This window comes from Saccopteryx leptura, chromosome 9 (genome assembly GCF_036850995.1).
Source record: "Saccopteryx leptura isolate mSacLep1 chromosome 9, mSacLep1_pri_phased_curated, whole genome shotgun sequence".
In the NCBI taxonomy this organism is placed as follows: domain Eukaryota; kingdom Metazoa; phylum Chordata; class Mammalia; order Chiroptera; family Emballonuridae; genus Saccopteryx; species Saccopteryx leptura.
In genome coordinates, this window is record NC_089511.1 from 11,043,993 (window position 1) to 11,069,635 (window position 25,643).

Consider the following 25,643-nt stretch of genomic DNA (forward strand, 5'->3'; position numbering starts at 1 on the left):
CCTTCCTTCCTTCTCAGCGGGGAAAAATACCTTACACTCAGCATTCCAGGTCAACGCTTTATCCACTGCGCCACCACAGGTCAGGCCAAGCTGACCTAGTTTTTAAAATATATTATTGTTGCCTGACCAGGCGGTGGCGCAGTGGATAGAGCGTCGGATTGGGATGCGGAAGAACCCAGGTTCTAGACCCCGAGGTCGCCAGCTTGAGCACGGGCTCATCTGGTTTGAGCAAAGCTCACCAGCTTGGACCCAAGGTCACTGGCTCAAGCAAGGGGTTACTCGGTCTGGTGAAGGCCCGCGGTCAAGGCACATATGAGAAAGCAATCAATGAACAACTAAGGCGTCGCAATGCGCAATGAGAAACTAATGATTGATGCTTCTCATCTCTCTCCGTTCCTGTCTGTCTGTCCCTGTCTATCCCTCTCTCTGACTCACTCTCTGTCTCTGTAAAAAAATAAAATAAAATAAAATAAAACGCAATAACTGTTTAAAAATATATATACATTATTGTTATTATTGATTTTATTTATTCATTTTTAGAGAGGAGACAGAGAAGGAGAGAGAGAGACAGAGAGGAGAGAGAGAAGGGGGGAGGAGCTGGAAGCATCAACTCCCATATGTGCCTTGACCAGGCAAGCCCAGGGTTTCGAACCGGCGACCTCAGCATTACCAGGTCGACGCTTTATTCACTGCGCCACCACAGGTCAGGCCATTATTATTGATTTTAGAGAGAGAGAAACACTGATTTGTTCTTCCATGTATTTATGCATTCATTACTTGATTCCTTATGTGTCCTGACCGGGGATTTTTTTTTAATTTTTTTTTTTTTTATTCATTTTAGAGAGGAGAGAGAGACAGAAAGAGAGAGAGAGGAGAGAGAGACAGGGGGGAGTAGCTGGAAGCATCAACTCCCATATGTGTTGTTGTAATTTGTGTAATGTGCCTAATTTCCTTGCACAGGGATGCCTGTGATATAGATTGTGGGTAGTAAAGTGAGCATAGGGGTGGATTGTTGGGCAGATAAAATATATTATGCTCACTTTGTTAAAGATGGCGCTGCCCACATGGAAGCTATCACCCAGGTGATATTAATGTGTGTTGGGGGCGGGCTGTGGACAGGCAGGATCCTTGTAGCCTGGGGCTTGGTTTTAGAACTAAGCCTTTTCCACCCTTTTGATGTGGGGTGGTGCAATCCCATCATGTCTCTGATAAGTGACTTTGTATTAGAGACTTCCCTATTTTGTATATTGGATTAAAGGTTTTGATTTCTACATTATAAAATAGGGGCAGAATGGGAGCTTGCTCTTAGTTCCTGAGATTAGCATTATAGGAGACAGCAGAGAGCAAAGAAAGGCCACGTGGAGGAGGCCAGGAGAAGTAGCCAAGATGGCGGAGTGTTGAGTGAGAAGCTAGTTTGTGCAGAGTTTGTGCAGGGAGAAGGAAGGAGATGGGGAACAGAGGTGAATAAGTCTGGTGAGCTAGAAACCTTTGATTCTAGGAAACTCGCATAAGTCAGTAGCTTTGTGAGCACTGAATGTGAGTGGGTTTTGGAGCGCAGTGTGTTTTTACTTGCCCACCGGGTGCAAGCTAGGATTAAAGATGATAGCCCACCAGTTTTTTTTTTGTTGTTTTTTTTTGTATTTTTCTGAAGCTGGAAATGGGGAGAGACAGTCAGACAGACTCCCGCATGCGCCCGACCGGGATCCACCCGGCATGCCCACCAGGGGCGACGCTCTGCCCACCAGGGGGCGATGCTCTGCCCCTCCGGGGTGTCGCTCTGCCACGACCAGAGCCACTCTAGCGCCTGGGGCAGAGGCCAAGGAGCCATCCCCAGCGCCCGGGCCATCTTTGCTCCAATGGAGCCTTGGCTGCGGGAGGGGAAGAGAGACAGAGAGGAAGGAGGGGGGTGGGGGTGGAGAAGCAAATGGGCGCTTCTCCTATGTGCCCTGGCCAGGAATCGAACCCGGGTCCCCCTCACGCCAGGCCGACGCTCTACCGCTGAGCCAACCGGCCAGGGCCAATGGCCCACCAGTTTTTGGCTCCGTTGTTTCTTTACCGACTGTCCAAATCCAATGTGAACCTGCATGGACCAGGTGGCTGTGATGGTGGCCCTGGCTACTGGCTTTACACATACTCATCTGTATCGAATCCTGCCACAGACTACGCCAAATGTAAAGCCAATAGCCAGGGCCACCATCATAGCCGCCCGCCCCATGCAGGTTTGCATTGGATTCAGACAGACGGTAATGAAACAACGGAGCCAAGAACTGGTGGGCCATCATCTTTAATCCTAGCTTGCACCTGGTGGGCAAGTAAAAACACACACTGGGCTCCAATACCCACTCTTTCAGTGCTCACAAAGCTACTGACTTATCCAAGTTTCCTAGAATCAAAGGTTTCTACCTCACCAGTCTCATTCACCTCTGTTCCCCATCTTCTCTCTGCACAAACTGGCTTCTCCTTCAACACTCTGCCATCTTGGCTGCTTCTCCTGGCCTCCTCCACGTGGCCTTTCTCTGCTCTCCTCTCTGCTCTCTCCTCTAATGTTAATCTCAGAAACTGAGAGAGAGAAAGCTCCTGGTCTGCCCCACTTTATAGTATAGAAATCAAAACCTTTAATCCAATATACAAACAAGGAAGTCTCTGATACAAAGTCACTTATCTGAGGCATAATGGGATTCCTCATGAGAGTACACCACCCTACATCAAAAAGGGTGGGAAAGGCCTAGTCCTAAAACCAAGCCCCAGGCTACAAGGATCCTGCCTGTCCACAGCCCGCCCCCAACACACATTAATACAATCATGCCCATCCCGGCCCTGGCCGGTTGGCTCAGAGGTAGAGCATCGGCTTGGTGTGCAGGAGTCCCAGGTTCGATTCCCGGCCGGGGCACACAGGAGAAGCGCCCATCTGCTTCTCCACCCTTCCCCTTCTCCTTCCTCTGTCTCTCTCTTCCCCTCCCACAGCCAAGGCTCCATTGGAGCAAAGTTTGCCCGGGCGCTGAAGATGGCTCTGTGGCCTCTGCCTCAGGCACTAGAATGGCTCTGGATACAACAGAGCGATGCCCCAGATGGGCAGAGCATCGCCCCCTGGTGGGCATGCCGGGTGGATCCCGGTCGGGCGCATGCGGGAGTCTGTCTGACTGCCTCCCGGTTTCCAGCTTCGGAAAAATACACACACACACACACACACACACACACACACACACACACACAAAATTAAGCCTGACCTGTGGTGGCGCAGTGGATAAAGCGTTGACCTGGAAATGCTGAGGTCGCTGGTTCAGAACCCTGGGCTTGCCTGGTCAAGGCACATATGGGAGTTGATGCTTCCAGCTCCTCCCCTCTTCTCTCTCTCTGTCTCTCTCTCCTCTCTCTCCCTCTAAGTCTCTCTCTCCCTCTCTCTCTCCTCTCTAAAAATGAATAAATTAAAAAAAATTAAAAAAAAAAAAATCATGCCCATCCCAATCACCTGGGCGACAGGCTTCCATGTGGGCAGTGTCATCTGCCCAACGTAACAAAAAAATGCAGCCTGACCAGGTGGTGGCGCACTGGATAGAGCGTCAGAGTGGGACATAGAGGACCCAGGTTCAAAACCCTGAGGTTGCCGGCTTGAGTGCGGGGTCACTACCTTGAGTGTGGTGTCACTTTGACTGGCTTGAGCCAGTCATGACCCCATCATAAACATGACCCCATGGTTGCTGACTTGAGCAAGGGGCCACTCACTGTGCCATCAATGAACAACTAAGGTACCGCAAAAAAGGATTGTTGCTTCTCATCTCTCTCCCTTCCTGTCTATCTGCTGTCTGTCCCTCTCTCTGTCTCTGTAAAAAAAGAGAAAGACCAAGAATGCAATCCAGTAACTTGGAGAGCAAATTGGCTTGACTGAGCATGAGTCAGGCAGCATCCCATCCTGCAAGTGGAGAGGGCCCCGGTGAAGCTGTACCATGTGATGGCATGGAAGGCTTGTATAGGGACACTGGGCAGGGCTGGAAAGTTATTTGCAAAAGAAAAGAAAGGATTGTTTGAGGCAAGGTTACCTTCCCCTATGGCAAGGGTCCCCAAACTACGGCCCAGGAGCCGCATGCAGCCCCCTGAGGCCATTTATCCGGCCCCGCTGCACTTCTGGAAGGGGCACCTCTTTCATTGGTGGTCAGTGAGAGGAGCATAGTTCCCATTGAAATACTGGTCAGTTTGTTGATTTAAATTTACTTGTTCTTTATTTTAAATATTGTATTTGTTCCTGTTTTGTTTTTTTACTTTAAAATAAGATATGTGCAGTGTGCATAGGGATTTGTTCATAGTTTTTTTTATAGTACGGCCCTCCAACAGTCTGAGGGACAGTGAACTGGCCCCCTGTGTAAAAAGTTTGGGGACCCCTGCCCTATGGGAAGGTAGAAGTCTTATCAGGCTTCTACACTGATGCTTTATCCACTGTGCCACCACAGGTCTCAATAAATTTAATTAAAAAACAAAACAGCCTGGCCTGTGGTGGCACAGTGGATAAAGCGTCGACCTGGAATGCTGAGGTCGCCGGTTTTAAACCCTGGGCTTGCCTGGTCAAGGCACATATGGGAGTTGATGCTTCCTGCTCCTCCCCCTTCTCTCTCTCTCTCTCTCTCTCTCTCTCTCTCTCTCTGTAGCCCCTCTCTAAAAATGAATAAATAAAAATCTTTAAAGAAAACCAACATGTAATACCTGACTGTTTAAAAACAAAACAAATCACACCTATTAAAGCTAATAAACGAAAAAAGATCATACAGTGCTTAAGTTTGCACAGATCACTTCTGCAGTGAAACCAGAGCCAATTCAGAGCCCTAGACTAACTCTCAGCCATTTGCATTCAGATACTCACACCCTCTCGGGAGGAAGAGACAGGTGGTGTGACAGCAAATGCTGTGGGAGGAATTGAGGACAGCCCTATCTCAGGAGGCAGAGTGGATGTTATCTCTGATGTGGATCAGGGCCTATCTGCCTAGTGTTTCGCCAAGGGCTTTGTCGGTTTCTCCTTGATTAGGGCAGAGTAGGGATAGGGTCGGGGCTCTGTGAGATACTGTACAGCCCAGGGGAGGAACCCTGCCCTGGGTCATAAAAAACCCTGAATTCCAGTCCACCCTCTGCCTCTTCTTACTGGCTGAAAGGCCTCGGAATAAAATTTGTTTTCCGGCAAGATGGGGATAATAATGCCTATTTCAGAATAGGCATTTTTATAAGATTAAGTCTGGAGTACACCAATTTGAATTTTTTTTTAAGACTTTATTCAATTTTCAGAGAGGAGAGAGAGAGAGTGAGAGAGGGGGAAAGAAGGAGAGAGAAAAAGAGGTGGGGGGAGGAACAGGAAGCATCAACTCCCATATGTGCCTTGACCAGGCAAGCCCAGGGTTTCAAACCAGCGACCTCAGTTTTCCAGATCGACGCTTTATCCCACTGCGCCACCACAGGTCAGGCCCAATTTGAATTTTTAACAAGGACAATATATTGTAGTTGAAATTTAATATGCAAAAGAAATGTTCTTTTAATTTATTTTTTCTGTTTTATTTTTGTTTTTTAGCAAAGGAGAGAGAGAGGTACAGACAGAGACAGACAGACAGGAAGGGAGAGAGATGAGAAGCTCAACTCATAGTTATGGCACTTTTGTTGTTCATTGATTGCTTCTCATACCTGCCTTGATGGGGGTGGGGGTGTCTTGCTCAAGCCAGCAACCTTGGGTTCAACCAGCAACCTTGGGCTCAAGCCAGTGACCTCTGGGCTCAAGCCAGCAACCATGGGGTCATGTCTATTGTAAAGCCAGTAGCCACGGCCACCACCACAGCCTGGATAGGCAACTCTCTTGCACCTTTGAAATATACCATACAGTATTGTTAACTATATTTACCATGCTGTACATTATATCCCCAGAATTTACTCCTCTTGTAACTGAAAGTTTGTGCCTTTTGATTACTGTAAAGTCAGTAGCCATGGCCACCATCATAGCCACCTGGCCCATTCAGGTTCGCATTAGATTTGGACAGACGGTAGTGAGACAACAGAGCCAAGAACTAGTGGGCCATTAGCTTTAATCCTAGCTTGTGCCCAGCGGGCAAGAAATACACACAGTGGGAAAACACTTCCCTTTCTATTCAGGGCTCCCAAAGCCACTGACTTATCTGAGTTTCCTAGAATCAAAAGTTTCTACCTCACCAGCCTTATTCACCTCTGTTCCCCATCTCCTTCTCTCTATACAAACTCTGGACAAACTGGCTTCTCCTTCAGCACTCCACCATCTTAGCTGCTTCTCCTTTCCTCCACGTGGCCTTTCTCTGCTCTCCCCCCATGGGCTCTTCCTAGAACGTAATCACTCTTCCCCCTGGAACAACATGATCTCTCCAAAATGGCCTCCTAGCTCCACCTTTTTTTTTTTTTTTTTTCCCCTGCAGTTGGAAACAGGGAGGCAGTCAGACAGACTCCCGCATGCGCCCGATCAGGATCCACCTGGCACAACCACCAGGGGGTGATGCTCTGCCCATCTGGGGCGTTGCTCTGTTGCAACCGGAGCCATTTAAGTGCCTGAGGCAGAGGCCATGGAGCCATCCCCAGCGCCCGGGCCAATTTTGCTCCAATGGAGCCTTGGCTGCGGAGGGGAAGAGAGAGACAGAGAGAAAGGAGAGGGGGAAGGGTGGAAAAGCAGATGGGTGCTTCTCCTGTGTGCCCTGGCCGGGAATCGAACCCAGGACTCCTGCATACCAGGCCAACGCTCTACCACTGAGCCAACCGGCCAGGGCCCTAGCTCCACCTTTTAAAACCTTTTGGCGTGAAAGCCCTCCTCCAGCACACATTAGCATAACCACGCTCCTACCCAAGCAAGAAGGTAATCAGCCGCCCCAGGTGGGCAGCAGCCATCTTTAACAGAGTGAGCAAAATATATCTTTTCTGCCCAACAACTACTTTCACCTATTTCCCCCAGAAATAAGATTCTTTAAAAATATTTTTTTCCCATTGAGAGAGAGAGAGAGAGGCATCAACTTGTCCCACTTAGTTTCATCTCATTGTGTACTCATTGAGTGCTTCTCAGATGTGCCCTGACTGGGGACCAAACCCACCACTGTGATATATGTGGACAACACTCTTAACCAACTAAGATAACCAGCTAGGGCTGCAATGAGATTTTTTGTTTTGCCTGACCAGGTGGTGGTACAGTGGATAGAGCGTTGGCCTGGGATGCCGAGGACCCAGGTTTGAGACCCTGAGGTCACCAGCTTGAAACCCCATGGTTGCCGGCTTGAGCACGTGCTCACCAGCTTGAGTGAGGGGTCGCTGGCTTGAGTGTGGGATCATAGACTGGACTCCATGGTCGCTGACTTCAGCCCAAGGTCTCTGGTTTGGCTGGAAACCGCCCCCTTTCCCCCCCACCCCCGCCATCCCGGTCAAAGCATGTATGAAAAAGCAATCAGCCTGACTAGGCGGTGGCGCAGTGGAAAGAGCGTGGGACTGGGATGCAGAGGACCCAGGTTCAAGACCCCGAGGTCGCCAGACCACTAGCTCATCTGGTTTGAGCAAAAGCTCACCAACTTGAACCCAAGGTTGCTGGCTCCAACAAGGGGTTACTTGGTCTGCTGAAGGCCCGCGGTCAAGGCACATATGAGAAAGCAATCAATGAACAACTAAGGTGTTGCAACGTGCAATGAAAAACTAATGATTGATCCTCTCATCTCTCTCCGTTCCTGTCTGTCTGTCTCTGTCTATCCCTCTCTCTGACTCACTGTCTCTGTAAAAAAAAAAAAAAAAAAAAAAAAAGCAATCAATGAACAACTAAGGTGCTGCAATGAAGAATTGATGCTTCTTATCTATCTGTCCCTCTAAAAAAAATTTTTTTTTTTTTTTTTTTAGTTCAGGGACAGAGAGAGTCAGCGAGAGGGATAGATAGGGACAGACAGACAGGAACGAAGAGAGATGAGAAGCATCAATCATCAGTTTTGTGACACCTTAGTTGTTCATTGATTGCTTTCTCATATGTATCTTGACCACGGGCCTTCAGCAGACCAAGTAACCCCTTGCTCGAGCTCGCAACCTTGGGTCCACGTTGGTGAGCTTTTGCTCAAACCAGCTGAGTCCGCACTCAAGCTGGGGACCTCCGGGTCTCGAACCTGGGTCCTTCCGCATCCCAGTCCGACGTTCTATCCACTACGCCACCGCCTGGTCAGGCTTGTTTTAATTTTTGTAAGTTTATTTGAACCAAATTGATGACATGCCTGGGGAGCAGGATCTCAAATGCTCCCTGCAGTAAGACTTTTTTAAAGCAACAGTGGGGGCCCCACCAATCTTTCTGCCTCACAGGGCTGCTGTAAACTGAATTGGTAGTGCGTGCGTGTGCGTGTGCGTGTGCATGTGTGTGTACAGCAATGTGCACTGGGCTCTGAGCCCGACATTTCCCTTCTCTCTCGCCAGCGGGGAGGAGAGAGGTGTCCGCTTTCCAGCCTTTCCCAAGGAGGGGTGACTCGCGCATTGAAGCAGTGTCCTCCGCGTTGCTGAAGAAGTCGCCGCGCCCTCTGAGCAGACATAGGTGATGACAGCGGCTGTGGCAGAGAGCCGGAGAGTCAGGTAGTGAGGGCGTGGGCCCCCTGAACTCACGTCCATTCTCATGGCAGTCACCCTGTTTCCGCCCGTATTAGTTAGCCCTGATCAAGCTAAACTGGAGTGCCTGGTGGCATCACCTGCTGCTGATGTAAGGGTGACAGAGAGCCACCTGCCTCAGAAGTAGATGTGGCAAGGACAGGACGGAGACAGGACTTACTCATTGACAGGACTTACTCATAAACTAATTACTAAAGAAAAAGGGTCAGAACCAAACGCCATCAGGGCATCATCACTCAGTGCTCGTTCCAGTTCTCTCTGCAAAGCTCCAAAGCCGGGAGGCAGATTAGTGCTGAGAAGCCCCCTCCTGTGGGAACAGCGGTAATGGCAGTGATGGCGTGCTCACTGTGCCAGGCCCTGCTCCGAGCCCTTTACACTCATTGTCTCTTTATCATCCTAACCTGCGAAACAGGGACCACTGTGTGATTCCCATTATCCACATGAGGACACTGAGGCGCAGAGAGCTTAAAGAGCTTGCTCAAAGCCACATAGCCCGTCAGTGGCAGAGCCACGTTGGTGCCACATCCTGTCCTACCCTCCAAGCCGCTGGCTGTCCCACCTCCTGCAGGATCAACATGGAACCATACTCAGAATCTCAGAGAGGTTGACACCTTTCAGAGAAGCCTTATTTACAGACAGGGAAACCGGGTAGGGGGATACGGACCGAGGCCAGAGATTCAGCTCTACCCTCTAAGTGTACCCCAGTTTTTCCCATCAATCTCCATGTCCAGTGCTCTCTCATTCCAATCCTGTGTCACTGCCATCTCTGCTTTGACCACCACAACAGGCCCTACTGGTCTCCCTCCTACCCTGCCCCACCCCCCACAACCCATTCTCCTGCTCAGAGCCCCCCAGTGGTTTCACAGAACCCTTACCATGGCTAACAAGCCCCCCCTCCCCCTCATCGCTCCCCCGCTCTCTGGCACGTCCCTGCTCACGGTGCCCCGGCTGCGGTGGCCCTCTGTCCACCTGGGTTATTCTGCCTCAGGCTTGTACAATCTGATCTCTACCACAGGCTCTGGAATGGTGATCGTGATATGGGACACTGAGTGCTTCCCATATCCTAGTCACTAGTGTGTACTCACTTCCTGGATCCTTTACACAACCTTATGCGGTGGGTCCTATTCTTGGCCTCCTGTGTGACAGAGGAGGAAACTGAGGCATTGGGCATTTAAAGGAACTTGAGCAAAGTCATATAGCTGGGAGATGGGAGAACAGGGATTTGAACCCAGCAGACTGACTCTTAACCACTGCTCTGTACAGCTTGCTCAGTGTACAGGAGGGAGGCATCATTATCTTTTATTTCGGGGAGGGTCCCTAGGATAAAGCAGAGGCCACAGAACTAACACCTGCAGGAACCAAGCAGGAAATCTGAATGGGACATGAAGCACCCCGGGGTGTCAGACAGCAGGGCATGGTGGGGACAGGGCTGACTGGAGAGCACGTGGCCTTGGACAGCCACCTGCCCTTGCTGATCCTCCGCTCCAGAAGGGGCTGCTAGGAGGAAAGGCAAGCTCAGAGGTGACTTTTCCCACAGAAGCCACAAATCTGGGTGGTTAAGTGAAATCTTCCAGTTGCGTAAATGGTGGCGACTCTGGGCTGAATGGCCGCAGAGCACAAGTCCCTGGTTTGCAGCCTCTGGTTGGAGACATAGGCATTTCCCTTCACCTCCAGCTCCTGCTCCCCTGTCTTCCCTCTACTTTCATCTTGCTTTCTTGCTATTCTTCTTTTCCTCCCCTCCTTCCTGCCACCCTTTGAGTGGCCCAGCCACCCACCTGCTGGTCATTGGTCTGGTAGTTCTGGCAGAGAGAGTAGGAGTAACCCACAGCAATGGGGACTCCAGGTAAGAAAAAGTACGTTGGCCGCCAGGTTCCAGGTGTGCAGGTTGCTGTACAGGCACCTGTCCTTTGTAGGCAAGGAGGAGGGAGCTGAGCCGTCCTCTGGGCTGTAGCAGGCAAGGGCCCCCCTGGGCTGAATGTAAGAAGGTGGCAGCCAGGGGGGAGCAGAAGGGTGCTCTAGACAGGGAGCAGGTGGCTCCAAGGCACCCCCCGGGCTGAATGTAAGAAGGTGGCAGCCGGGGGGAGCAGAAGGGTGCTCTCGACAGGGAGCAGGTGGCTCCAAGGCACCCCCTGGGCTGGCATTCCACAAAGGAGGCGAGCAAGCCCTCTTTCCTGCAGCCCCTCCAAACCTTCTCTAGAGAGAACCCTTGTACCTCTTAAGCAACAGAGAATAGTCCCATCTGAGGCCAGATTTGGCAAGGGTGTTTCTTGAACCTTATCCCCAGGCTGCTCCTGACTGGCTCTGTTCTCTGTCCTGTGTTGTGGGAGAGAACTTGTCTGCCAGATGCGGTCCTAAGTCCCCTATGGTAATTCCCCTAAGTCCCCTATGTATATGGGAATTACCTCCTTGTTCTTCACAGAAATCTTTGAGTGGGTTCTGTTATTCCCATTTCTCGGATGAGAAAACTGAGGCTCACACAGGTTTATCTGCCTAACGTCACATAGCTAGTCTATGGCAGAGCTCACATCTGAACTAATCATCTGCTTCCAGGGTATACCTTCCAGGCGCCCCCAAACTATGGCCCGCGGGCTGCATGCGGCCCCCTGAAGCCATATATCCCCCCCCCGTAGTTCTGGAAGGGGCACCTCTTTCATTGGTGGTCAGTGAGAGGAGCACTGTATGTGGCGGCCCTCCAACGGTCTGAGGGACAGTGAACTGGCCTCCTGTGTAAAAAGTTTGGAAGCCTCACAATGCCAGTAGTATTGTTGCCCATTTCACAGATGAAGAAACGAAGGCCTGCAGAGCTTGAGTACCTTGTTCAAGGTCCTGCAGCTGGGAGGTGTAGGGGGTGGGGCTCGGACCACCACCGTCCTAGCCAAGCGTGTGAACCGGTTCTGTGGCACTTAGTCCTGCTCAGGAGGGGCTGCTTTCCATGGAATTTCACTCACCGATCCTATACGGTCCACAACGTAACTGCTCAGTGACAATACTGGGGTCCACGGGGACACTATCCACAATCCCGGCTTCCTGAACCTAAGCACAGCACTCGCTCCACCATATTCTGGCTCTTCTGTGCCTTCCCAGAGTCCCTGACCCTGAAGGCCCGAGTCTAGTTCCCTAGCCCTCACCACCTGGCACTGGTTTGAGCAGAATCCCTCTAGGGATCCTCACTGCAGCTCTGGCTTGGATCATCAAGGGAAAAGTAGGCCAGCTGGCTTTCGTCCCTCCTGCCCCACCCAACACCGTTCCCAGGAAGGCCCTGCCTCACCCCATGGGGCCCATTCTCATCTGGAGGTCTCTCCATGGAGCTACAGCTGGGAACAACATTCAGCCAGAATGCAGAGGGTCTGGTGAGGGGTTCCCCAAGTCTCCACAGACCTGCAGGAACAAGGAAAAGTGACCCTCTGGCACCATGTCCCAGGGTGCAGAGCCAGCTTCATGGCCCTGTGACCTGTGTGCTCACCCAAGGGCCTGAAGGTTCTCCCTGTTGGCTTACTACTCTGCTGTTACTGCCTTGAAATTTTTAATAACTTTTGAACAAGGGCCCCACAAATTATGTAGCAGATCCTGGGGGCCTCCCTTTCCCCTATGCCCAGGAGGCCTGAATTGGCAAAGGGGGTTGGCTTCCCTTTGTTTTAGGGGGTCCTCACTGAAGACTCAAGCTGCCTACTTCTCGCAGCTGCTTCCTGGCGTGTCTTCAGCCCCATCTGCCATTTGTAAGAGGTCTGGGACTGGAAAGGGCCCTGAGGAGAGCTGTGGGGAATTCCAGTGGGAACCGTGGGGTCTCCAAGTCAGAAGGACCTCAGCAAACCCTCCCCCATAGAGGAAGGGAGCCAGAGGCCCAAAGAAGGAAGAGCCTGGGGTGAGTTGCAGCAAGCAGGTGTCTGAACTAACAGCGCTTCTTTCCTATGGCTTGTACCCTGCTAGGGACAGGCCAGCACTGCAGAGCAGGAGCACACATTGACCCCTGGACTCGGCCTTGGAAGACTTCTACCACCTTAATTAAACTGTGTGAAGTTAGGTTTTAGCTCCTGGCAGGCAGGATCCTCGCAGGCTGGGAGCAGGCTGCCGGCCTTGGAAGCCAAACCGAAGCATAAGCTCTCTTTCAAATGATTTATTTTTGAAAGGAAGGGGGACATGATTTTTAAAAGAGAGCCAAAACCAGCAGAGCACCTCGTCAGGACGCTTTTGGGAGAGTGGCTGTCCTGGCCGCCACCCTGCTGTGCACACAGCTCCCCAGAGGGCTTTCCAGCATGAGCTTACTTCATCCGCCCAGAAACCTGTCTGATGCTATTTCAGTCCCCGCTTCGCAGATGTGGAAATTCAGGCTCAGGGAGATGGAGTGCCTTTCCTGGGACTTCTTATGCAACGCCCTCAGAGCTCACTGAGCAGAGGAGACAATGCATGGGGCATGCTGAGCACAGGGCCAACTGCGTGGTAAGTGCTCAGTGAGGGTTAGGGGTGTGAGATCCCACCTGCTGCATGTCGTAAAACCAGGGTAAAACTCGGACCTGTCCTTTCCCAGCCCCATGCTCTATTCCTATTATCTGGGGTCTCCTCATGTGCCTGAGTCCTGTTCTGTTAAACCTTGGTTGATTTAAATTCTGCTACCTAGGGCTCACAATAAGGTTGACTTCCTCCCCTCAGCTTTTTGACACAGAATAGTTAAAAAAAAAAAGCTAGGAGTCAGAATTTAGTTCTGGAAGGCAGTTTCCCAGGAATGTTCTATAGTTCGTCTCCACTCTTGCTACTGCCAGCACCTTCTCTGTCCTCAAGCCTAGAAAGGGAGTGATCACAAATGCTTAAAAACAACTTGAGAGGTATAAAGCCAGTAGCCGCAGCCACCATCACAGCCGCCTGTCCTGTGCAGGTTCGCATTTGATTCGGACAGACGGTAATGAAACAACGGAGCCAAGAACTGGTGGGCCATTAGCTTTAATCCTAGTTCGCACCCGGCGAGCAAGAGATACTCACAGTAGGAAAACACTTCCCTTTCCATTCAGGGCTCCCAAAGCCACTGACTTATCCGAGTTTCCTAGAATTAAAGGTTTCTACCTCATCAGCCTTATTCACCTCTGTTCCCCATCTCCTTCTCTCTGCACAAACTCTGCACAAACTGGCTTCTATTTCAGCACTCCACCATCTTGGCTGCTTCTCCTCTCCTCCATGTGGCCTTTCTCTGTTCTCCTCCTAGAACGTAATCCGTCTTCCCTGGAACAACGTGATCTCTCCTTTTAAAACCTTTTGGCACAAAAGCCCTCCCCCAACACACATTAATACAATCACGCCCATCCCAAGCAAGAAGGGCAACTAATATTATCACCTGGGCGACAGGCTTCCACGTGGGCAGCATCATCTTTAACAAACTGCGCATCATATATTTTATCTGCCCAACATGGGGGAAAGGAAGAAAGGAGGAAGGAAAGAAGTTCTCTACCAGACCTCAAGTCAGCAAGGAAAGATTCAGTATATTTACGAGACAGTCCTTGCTAAAGAAGGGAGGATTCTTAACACACTTTAGAATTTTATGTTCTATTTATTTATGTGTACACTGGTTGTTTCTTGTGTGGTTGTATGTGCCCTGGCGGAGGATCGAACCCACAACCTTGGTGCATCAGGGTGATGCTCTAACTGAACTGCCAGGCCCAGGCCTAGAATTTTTAATTTGAAACATCAAAGGATCTATAAGTTAGGGAATGAACTCATGTTAATCAGAACTTTAGTTAGAGTGGTTGGTCACTGGTTCTTGTCACTTGGGGTCCAGCTGTAACAGCAGAGCCCCCAGAAGCCCCCCGTATGCTAAGATGCTTGGTGTCCAGGAGCCTGGCCCAGGAGAAGACTGAGTCAGCGCCTCTGTTAACCGCAAGCAGACAGACGAGCAGGGAGGGTGCTGGTGTTCGTGAATGCCTCAAGTTCCTGGTGGAGCTGGGAGGCTACAGCGCCCCACCTCACTCCCCGCACAGCCCTGGCTGCTGTTCCGGCCAGTCCCGTTCCCCAAGGCTCGTTCCCCAAGGCTGGCAGGACCTCTGCTACCTGCCCCTCACTGGCATTCCAGAGCCCCGGGCAGACAGTAGGCCGCAGGGAAGCATGCTGTAGGTTGTGACTGATTTGGTTTAAGGTTCATCGCAGGGCTCCAAACCCCAGACGTCCCCAGGGCCGAGCAGGGGACATCCATGAGAGGAAGTGCCACGTTGCTGCTGCAGTGAACTGAATGCAGGGGGCCGTCGGCTGCAGCTGGTGCTTTCCCCACAGGATTGAGGGCCTGTGTTACCAGACAGGCCAGTTTCTCAGAGAGGCTGGCTGTCCCAATTTTTGTCTAATAGCTCTTACTTTGAAATTTTTCTTCCTCCTTTTCTCCCTTTCTTCTTTTCTTTCCTTCCTCTCTCCCTTCTTTCCTTTTTTTCTTCCTTTCTTCCTATCTTCTTCCTTTTTTTCCTTCTCCTCTTCTATTGACAATAGAGCCCTGGCCAATAGCTTGGTTGGTTGGAACACCGTCTTGCTACACAAGGGTTGTGGGTTTGATCACCTGTTGGGACACCTGCAGGAACAGATGTTTCTATTTTTCTCTCTCTCTCTTTCTCCCTTCCTCTCTCTCTAAAAATCAATAAGTAAAGTTAAAAAAATAAATAAAATACAGGGTGGGGCAAAAGTAGGTGTCCAGATGTGTACACAAAAGAGTTCATTCTTGTATTATTATTTATTAGCTACTGTATTATTTTCCATATGAACAACCGCCAGCCTCCTTTTGCGCCGCCTGTGTAAGTACCCAGGGCTTCCCATCACAGCCCTGCGGTAAGGAGCGAGGGAGGAGAAGGCTGAGGAGGAGAGGGTCTTGCAGAGCTGGGAGGAGCCAGAGTCAGTCTCCCCAAGAATAAACTAACAGATGCTTCCTGGACCCACCACTTCATCTCCCCACTCTCGGTTTTGAACAGTGAGAACCGAGCCCATGGTGACAGCACGGGGAATAGAGTCAGTTAAACTGTAATAACCACGTAGGGGCCAGGTGGGTCCTGGAAGTATTGGGGGGAACATTTTGTAAAGTTTATCATTGTCTAACCACTGTGCTGTACACTTGAAACTAATACAAAATAATATTAAATGTAATTGAAGTAGTTTTAAAAAATTACAAAGGGGCCTGGGGGGTAAGTGGTAGGGGAAGGAGGCTGGACTTGGGGTGGTAAACACACAGTGCACTTTACAGATGATGTGTCAGAATCGTACAATTAAAACCTATATAATTTTATTAACCAATGTCACCCCAGTAAATTCAGTTAAAAAATTGAAAAAGAGCCTGACCTGTGGTGGCGCAGGGTAAAGTGTCGACCTGGGATGCTGAGGTCACCGGTGCGAAACCCTGGGCTTGGTGGGTCAAGGCACATACAGAGAGCAATTACTCTGAGTTAATGCTTCCTGCTTCTTTTTTTTTTTTTTTTTTAACAGAGACAGAGAGAGAGAGTCAGAGAGAGGGATAGACAGGGACAGACAGACAGGAACGAAGAGATGAGATGCATCAATCATTAGTTTTTCGTTGCATGTTGCAACACCTTAATTTTTCATTGATTGCTTTCTCATACGTGCCTTGACCACGGGCCTTCAGCAGACCGAGTAACCCCTTGTTCGAGCCAGCGACCTTGGGCTCAAGCTGGTGAGCTTTTGCTCAAACCAGATGAGCCCTCGCTCAAGCTGGCGACCTCGGGGTCTCAAACCTGGGTCTTCTGCATCCCTGTTCGATGCTCTATCCACTGCGCCACCACCCAGTCAGGCTATACCTTAGTTGTTCATTGATTGCTTTCTTGTATGTGCCTTGACCGTGGGCCTTCAGCAGACCGAGTAACCCCTTGCTCGAGCCAGTAACCTTGGGTCCACGCTGGTGAGCCTTGCTCAAACCAGATGAGCCTGCGCTCAAGCTGACAACCTTGGGGTCTTGAACCTGGGTCCTCTGCATCCCAGTTCAACGCTCTATCCACTGCGCCACCGCCTGGTCAGGCTGTTTCTGCTTCTTTCTCCCTTCTCTCTCTCTCCTCCTCTCTCTAAAAATTAATAAATAAAAAAAATTTTTAATCCTATATAAAAAAATAAAAATAAAAAATAACCAAGCTCATGGACCTGCAGCGACAGATGGACCCAGAGGGTGTTGTGCTGATGAGATAAGTCAGCCCGGGAAAGACAAGAGCCATGTGACTCCACTTATCTGTGGAATCTACAGGACAAAATAAATGAACAAACAAAACAGACTCATAGATACAGAGGAAAGTTTGAAGGTTGTCAGATTGGGGGAGGGTTGGCAGAATGCCTGAGGGGGGAAGGGATTGAGAAGCACAGATTGGTAGTTACAGAACAGCTTAGAGGATATGGACAGTAATATTGTAATAACTACATCTGAGGTCAGGTGGGTACTAGATCTATCAGGGTGATCACTTCATGAGTTATATAAATGTCTAAGCACTGTGTTGTACACCCGAAACTAATATAATATTGTATGTCAACTGGAATTACAAATTAAAACAAATAAACAAAATGAACCAAACCCATGAGACAATGTCAGTCTTAGCTAGTACCTGGGAATCAGGTCCCTGGTTTCCAACCACGGGCCCTCCCGGAGACAGAGCTGCTTGTGTTCCCAGCCAGTGCCTTCTCCAAGTTGGGCTTCTGGACGGGACCTCAGTAGGTGTGAAGGGTATAGCTCTAGGGAGCGGGATGTTGGTGACATGACACAGGAACCCAGGCCCTCTTTTCCAGGAAGAACTTGCTATGTAGAGGGACTTGAGTTGAACTCTTTTAAAGCAAAGAATTTCATCCTATTTTATTGATTGAGCCTGACTGGGCAGTGGCTGAGTGGATAGAGCATTGGACTGGGATGCAGAGTACCCAGGTTCGAGACCCCGAGGTCACCAGCTTGAGCGCGGGCTCATCTGGTTTGAGCAAAGCTCACCAGCTTGGACCCAAGGTCGCTGGCTCGAGCAAGGGGTTACCTGGTCTGCTGAAGGCCCACGGTCAAGGCACATATGAGAAAGCAATCAATGAACAACTAAGGTGTCGCAACAAAAAACTAATGATTGATGCTTCTCACCTCTCTCCATTCTTGTCTGTCTGTCCCTATCTATCCCTCTCTCTGACTCTCTCTGTCACTGTACAAAAAAAAGAAAAAAAGATTTTATTTATTGATTTTACAGAGGGGGTGGCTCGAGAAGTATAAACTCATAGTTGCTTCACTTTAGCTGTTCATTGATTGCCCATCATATGCATCTTGACCAAGAAGCTTAGGGCCTCGAACTGGCAACTTAAGTATTCCTGGTCGATGCCTTACCCACTTCGCCACCACAGGCCAGGTCCTAATTTATTGAAAGTAAACCCTGATACCAAATGTGACCTTTTAAAAGAATAATAACAGGCCTGACCTGTGGTGGCGCAGTGGATAAAGCATCAACCTGGAAATGGTGAGGTCGCCGGTTCAAAACCCTGGGCTTGCCTGATCAAGGCACATATGGGAGTTGATGCTTCCTGCTCCTTCCCCCTTCTCTCTCTTCTCTCTCTCCCTCCTCTCTATAATGAAAAAATAAAAAAATCTTTAAAAAAATTTAAAAGAATAATAACAAAACATTTATGGATTTATCCCTTTCTACTGACAAGGCTCTTTACAAATCCGATATAATTCTCAAAACAACCCTTTAGGCTAAACATTTATGTATACTTTTCAGATGAGGAGGTGGTAGATAAAGGAGACCACGGAATCTTTCCCCTGCCTCTCTTGAAGCGGGGTGTCTAGCTCTCCTGCACTCGAATCTGGTGACCGTGATAAGCCGGGGTTCCCAGGACTCCCACCTCAGGGGTCACTAATTTGCTGAACGGCTCACAGAACTCAGGGAAACATTTATGTTTGCTGGATTATTACAAAAGATATAATAGAGGCTACAGATGAGCAGCCAGAGAAAGGGCACAGAGAGTGCAGTACAGAAGGGCCCCGAGGGCAGGACCTTCTGTCCCCACGCAGTTGGGGCGCATCGCCTTCCAGGTACGCGGGTGTGCTCATCAGCTCAGACACTCTCCCAACCAGGTACCTTTAGGATTTTTATGGCGGCTTTGTCACATAGGCACGACCAATGATTAACTCAGTCTCCAGGCCCCCTCCGTTCCCGAGAGGATGGAGGGTGGGCCTGGAAGCCCCAAGCTTCTAATCACGGCTTGGTCCTCTCGTGGCCAGCCGCCATCCGGGAGTCCACCGAGAGTTGCTGCCTTAGCACAAAAGACTCTCTCACCACTTAGGAAAGTACAAGGGTTTTAGGAGCTCTGTTCCAGAACTGGTGGCAGAGTACGATGTATGTATTTTCACACGTTCTGTTGTTATCAAAGAACAGGGATGGGGACCACGCAGTCTGTGCTACAGCAAATAGTATACTGCTCACAAAAATTAGGGGATATTTCAAAATGAATATGAAATGATAAAAAAAAAGAAACATTTGATTTTTTAAAATTAAACAAGAACATCAGAAAAACAAATGACAAGTCAAAGAAAGTTGTTTGATTATGCAAATGAGATGCCAAACCAACTTTTATTTCATTGGTGAAAATGCACTGTACAAAAGATTGAAAGTACTAGGGTATCGGCAAGGTCCCTGATCCCCTGAGTTTTGTGAGCATAATATACAGATCAGGAAATCAAGACCCAAATAGTGTAAGTAACTGCCTAAGGCCGCATAATAAGCTGCAAAGCAAGAATTCAAACATGGTGTATAGTAGATATTCCGTTTAAACCTCTCATATATAAATATAATTGTAAGTTTTAAAAATCAAAGTAGTCATGCATATATTAATAGTTCTAAAAATCCAGCGGTACTAAAAAGCTTATATCAAATGTCAGCTTTCCTCTGTCTCAACTCTGCCCACCTCTGTCGGGTCCTGGTCCCCACCTCCATGTCTGCTAAGCTGTTTCTGTTGGTGCAGTGGAATAACCCACTGCATGGCCTTGGATGGGAACACAGCCAACAAGAAAAGAATGTTTTGCCAAGAGAATTGTTTTGTGACTTGAAGGCGGGTCACTGAAACAGGTCTGTGTGACTGAAGGCAGTTGCTGGGCTTTTCTCAGTAAAACATTCTCATAAGATTCTGTTCCTTTCAAGGTTATCCCTTGAGATAAAGAGAGGAATGTTGTGGGAACCATAGAAGCAATAGCAATTAATGCCTTTTGATATTATATTGTTATTAAGCTATCATGCAGGTGTACTCCATGTATCTTTAAGTAAAAGTTATGCCAATTTCTCAGTAAACAGGCTTTTTGAAATTTTGTGAATAAAAATAGGACACAGTGTGAACTTGGGGCCATTTGCCTGAGTGAGCGGTGGTCCTTTGCTAGTCCTTGATGATTTCGTCTGCTGATCTCTCTCTCTGCGCCCCTGACTCACAACAACATGTTGGTATTTATCTCAGTAGTTTATCTTTTTCTTTTAATTTTTATTTATTTTATGTACTGATTTTAGAGAGAGAGAGAGAGAGAGAGAGAGGAACATCAATTTGTTATTCTACTTATTTATGCATTCATTGGTTGATTCTTTTTTATTTTTTTAAGATTTTATTTATTCATTATAGAGGGGGGGGGGAGAGAGAGGAACAGGAAACATCAACTCCCATATGTGCCTTGACCAGGCAAGCCCAGGGTTTTGAACCGGCAACCTCAGCGTTTCCAAGTTGACACTTTATCCACTGCGCCACCACAGGTCAGGCAGTTGATTCTTTTTTTTTTTGTGACAGAGAGAGAGACAGAGAGGTACAGATAGGGACAGACAGACAGAAAGGGAGAGTGGTGATAAGCATCAGTTCTTTTTTTTTTTTAAGATTTTTTAAAATTTTATTTATGGATTTTTTTTTAGAGAGAGAGAAGGAGGGAGGAGCAGGAAGCATCAACTCCCATATGTGCCTTGACCAGGCAAGCCCAAGGTTTCAAACCAGCAACCTCAGTGTTCCAGGTCGATGCTTTATCCCACTGCGCCACCACAGGTCAGGCGAAGCATCAGTTCTTTGTTGCAGCTCCTCAGTCTCAGTTGTTCGTTGATTGCTTTCTCATATGTGCTTTGACTAGGGCGCTACAGCAGAGTGAGTGAACTCTTGCTTAAGCAGTGACCTTGGGCTCAAGCCAGCAACCATAGGGTCATGTCTATGATCCCATGCTTAAGCCAGTGACCCTGCACTCAAGCTGATGAGACTGCACTCAAGCCAATTGAGCCAGTGATGGGGTTTCAAACCTGGGTCCTCTGCATCCCAGTCCAATGCTCTATCCACTGCACCACCATCTGGTCAGGATCATTAGTTGATTCTTGTATGTGACTAGGGATGGAACCTGCAATCTTGGCGTATCTTGGGATGATGCTCTAATCAACTGAGCTACCTGGTCAGAGTCAGTATTTTATTTTATTTATTAATTTTTTCTATTAATTTGAGACAGACAGACAGACAGACAGAAGCATCAACTCATTGTTTCACTTAGTTGGGAACCCATTGATTGCTTCTCAAAAGTCAGTATTTTCAAATAATTTGCTCATAATGCTACTTCTTGACTTAAATGCAGTAATTATTGACTAATGATTTAGCTTTTGTACACTTGCATCTGAAGTTCTTTCTTCCCTTTAAAAATGAGGTTATGTCCCAATAGAAACTTTCGGGTTAAATAATCATGTACTTTATTATAAGTATGTCAGTATTGTTCACTGCTGTGCTAAGTTTGCTATGATGGCATTTCTTTTTCTGTAGAACTTTTTTTCTTTCTCCTGTCATTAATAATGGCTACATTTTCCTATTTGCTTTGTTATATCTGTACTTATTCAAATGCTCCTACAGGGAATGATTCCAATGGCTTAGAGACAAATGAGATAACCTCCTACTTTCATTTTTCCTCTGGAGAACTTTCTTCTTTAGCTCTCTCTCTGATTCATGCTCCAAACGAATGGCCACTTTCTGATCAGCTGCCCAGCTGCCCGCCATCTGGATCCGTCTGCCCAGGTCATGATTATTTATGCATTCATTGGTTGATTCTTTTTTTCCTGGATGCTTTGCCTTTTGCTTTCTTCTTTTATGGCTCTGTTTTACTGAGGTGTATTCTTTTCTTTCTTTGTTTACAGAGAGAGGGATAGATAGGGACAGACAGACAGGAATGGAGAGAGATGAGAAGCATCAATCATCAGTTTTTCGTTGCGGCACTTTAGCTGTTCATTGATTGATTTCTCATATGTGCCTTGACCGTGGGGCTACAGCAGACTGAGTAAACCCTTGCTCAAGCCAGTGACCTTGGGTCCAAGCTGGTGAGCTTTGCTCAAACCAGATGAGCCAGCGCTCAATCTGGCGACCTCGGGGTCTCGAACCTGGGTCCTCCGCATCCCAGTCCAATGTTCTATCCACTGTGCCACTGCCGGGTCAGACTGAAATGTATTCTTCAGTGACTTTCTAAGAAAGATTGCATAGGATACACATTTATTTACCCCTTGCTTACTTGGAAATATTTCTATTTTAGCCTCACACTTGATTGACCGTTTAGTTGAATACTGAAATTGAGGTGGAAAATTTTCACTTACTATTATGAAGGCATTGTTATCATCTAGTTTGCAGTGATGCTCAGAGGTATGCCCTTCCTGCACCCCCACCATTTCAGAAAATCTTTTTTTTTTTTTTTTTACAGAGACAAAGAGTGAGTCAGAGAGAGGGATAGACAGGGACAGACAGACAGGAACGGAGAGAGATGAGAAGCATCAATCATTAGTTTTTCATTGTGCGTTGCAACACCTTAGTTGTTCTTTGATTGCTTTCTCATATGTGCCTTGACCGCGGGTTTTCAGCAGACTGAGTAGCCCCTTGCTGGAGCCAGCGACCTTGGGTTCAAGCTGGTGGGCTTTTGCTCAAACCAGATGAGCCCGTGCTCAAGCTGGCGACCTCGGGGTCTCGAACCTGGGTCCTCTGCATCCCAGTCTGACACTCTATCCACTGCGCCACCGCCCACCCAGGCCATTTCAGAAAACCTTAAAGATTTTATTTCCCAGTGTGCAGCTCTTAAAATTCAATTTACTGGCCCAAGTATAGAGACTTGCTGCGAACCAGCTCAGCTAGTAATTCCTGGTCCTGAGTGGGAACGGTGTATGGAATTAAGAAAATAAGCTTAAAGGGAAAAAAGGATGGGCTCTGGAGGACTCTTTGCGAGTCTCCACCCCCTACCTGCTTTATATATAGGGCAAAGTGAAGTAATTAACAAATCAAAGAAATCATTAAAACAAAATCACATTTCCAAGGCAACCCAAGAATTCTCCCAAGTACAGAAAACCCCCACCATATATAACATCTTAACTTTACAAAAAAAAGGATAGAAAGAAAATTGCCTCCAGTCTTTCCAAGGGACATGGTCGATGGGAAGAGTAGAGACAATCCAGCATCACAGTTAACATGGAGGTGTGGAGAAAAACTTAGTCTTTAGCAATTTCACTAAGCAAGTGAGGTGGGGAGTTGGGATGAGCACAAATACTCAGCTTCATAGCCAATATGGAGGTGTAAGGGGAAGAACTTAGCCTTTTGCTAAGTGTCGAACTGCAGGGGCTTTGCCAACTTGCAGTCTCCCACAGAGACTCATCTCTTTCAGTCTGGGAACTTTCCTTGAGTTATTTCTTTGATAAGATCCCCTTTCTTTCCTCCTCCGCTGCACACCAACCCCACCTTTTTCTCTGTTCTCTATTTCTAGAATTTCTGTTAGACAGATGTTGGACCTGAGTTGAAACTCTGATTTTCTTATCTCTTCTTGTCCATCTCTTTAGTCTTTTTGTTCTGCTTTCTGGGAAAGCTTCTTAACTTTTCAAGTCTTCTCTTTTTGTGTGTGACAGAGACAGAGAGCAAGACAGAGAGAGGGACAGATAAGGACAGACAGGAAGGGAGAGAGCTGAGAAGCATCAGTTCTTTGTTGTAGCACCTTGGTCGTTCATTGATTTGCTTTCTCATATGTGCCTTGACCGGGGGACAGTGGGGGAGGCTACAGCAGAGCAAGTGACCCCTTGCTCAAGCCAGTTACCTTGGGCTCAAGCCAGTGATCATGGAGTCATGTCTATGATCCCACTCTCAAGCTGGTGAGCCTGTGCTCAAGCTGGGTGAGCCCATGCTCAAGCTGGCAACCTCAGGGTTTCAAACCTGGGTCCTCTGTATCCCACTCCGATGCTGTATCCACCGCGCCACTGTCTGGTCAGGCTCAACTCTTCTTTAAATATATTTTTAATTTGGCTATCATACTTTTAATATTTAGGTTATAGTTTTTATTTTATTTTCAAAGCATTCTTTTCTTGTTTTATAATTGTGGTATCTTATTTGTTTCATTTTTATTCTCTCTAAAGAACTTAAACAATTTTTTTCTTTTCTTTTTTTTCAGAGACAGAGAGAGAGTCAGAGAGAGGGATAGACAGAGACAGACAGACAGGAATGGAGAGATGAGAAGCATCAATCATTAGTTTTTCGTTGCGCGTTGCAACACCTTAGTTGTTCATTGATTGCTTTCTCATATGTGCCTTGACCATGGCCCTCAGCAGACCGAGTGACCCCTTGCTTGAGCCAGTGACCTTGGGTCCAAGCTGGTGAGCTTTTGCTCAAACCAGATGAGCCCGCGCTCAAGCTGGCAACCTCGGGGTCTCGAACCTGGGTCCTCTGCATCCCAGTCCGATGCTCTATCCACTGCGCCACTGCCTGGTCAGGCAGAACTTAAACAATTTTTAAGATTTTTATTTTATTAATTTTTTTCAGAGAGCAAAGAAGGGAGAGAGAGAGAGAGAGAGAGAGAGAGAGAGAGAGAAAGAGAGAGAGGAACATCAATCTGTTACTGTATGTACCCTGACTGGGGATCAAACCGGCAACCTCTGTGCTTTGGGACGATGCATTAACCAACACAGCCATCTGGCCAGGGCTGAAGAACTTTTTTATTTTTATTTAAATAATTAAATTTTTTTTTTTTTTTTTTTACAGAGAATCAGAGAGAAAGATAGACAGGGACAGACAGACAGGTATGGAGAGATGAGAAGCATCAATAATTAGTTTTTCGTTGCGACACCTTAGTTGTTCATTGATTGCTTTCTCATATGTGCCTTGACCGTGGGCCTTCACCAAACCGAGTAACCCCTTGCTCGAGCCAGCAACCTTGGGTCCAAGCTGGTGAGCTTTGCTCAAGCCAGATGAGCCCGCACTCAAGGTGGCAATCTCGGGGTCTCAAACCTGGGTCTTCTGCATCCCAGTCCGACACTCTATCCACTGTGCCACAGCCTGGTCAGGCTATACTGCTTGGTTTTCTCTGAGCTTCCTGAATTTGCAGTCTGGTGCCTGACATTAATTTGGGGGAAATTTTCATTCATTATTGTTTCAAATATACTTTGTTTCCTTTTTCTCTTCTGGTATTCTCACTATGCATATGTTACCCTTTTAGCAGTTGTCCCACAGTTCTTGGACTCTTTTCAATTCTTTTTCTTCTTTTTTCTCTGTTTGCCTTTTGGTTTTGGAGGTGTCTGTTGAGACGCCCTGAAGCTCAGGTCCTTGCCTTAGCTGCACCCAGGACACCCATCAAAGAGGCATTTTTCATCTAACAGTGGTTTGTTTATTGTTTTTTTTAAAGATATTTTTATTTATTCATTTTAGAGAGAAGAGAGAGAGAGGGAGAGAAAGAAAGAGAGAGAAAGAAGGGAGGGAGGAACAGGAAGCATCACCTCCCACATGTACCTTGACCAGGCAAGCCCAAGGTTTTTTGTTTGTTTGTTTGTCTTTTGTGACAGAGACAGAGAGAGGGACAGATAGGGCCAGACAGACAGGAAGGAAGAGAGATGAAAAGCATCAATTCTTCGTTGCGACACCTTAGTTGTTCATTGATTGCTTTTTCATATGTGCCTTGACCAGGGGGCTACAGCAGACCAAGTGACCCCTTGCTCAAGGCAGTGATCTTGTACTCAAGCTGGAGAACCTTGATCAAACCAGATGAGCCCGCGCTCAAGCTGGTGACCTTGGGGCCTCCAACCTGGGTCCTCTGCATCTCAGTCTGATGC

At 48.0% G+C, this 25,643-nt stretch overlaps 1 long non-coding RNA gene across 1 annotated transcript in view; it reads left to right on the forward strand.

Annotated features, from left to right (window-relative positions):
- The window catches only part of LOC136381129 (uncharacterized), a 47,757-nt gene that overhangs the window by 18,021 nt on the left and 4,093 nt on the right, over positions 1-25,643 (forward strand). Inside the window, exon 2 of the long non-coding RNA XR_010747019.1 lies at positions 8,422-8,574. This is a non-coding gene — a long non-coding RNA (uncharacterized lncRNA). The remainder of the gene's footprint in view (positions 1-8,421; positions 8,575-25,643) is intronic.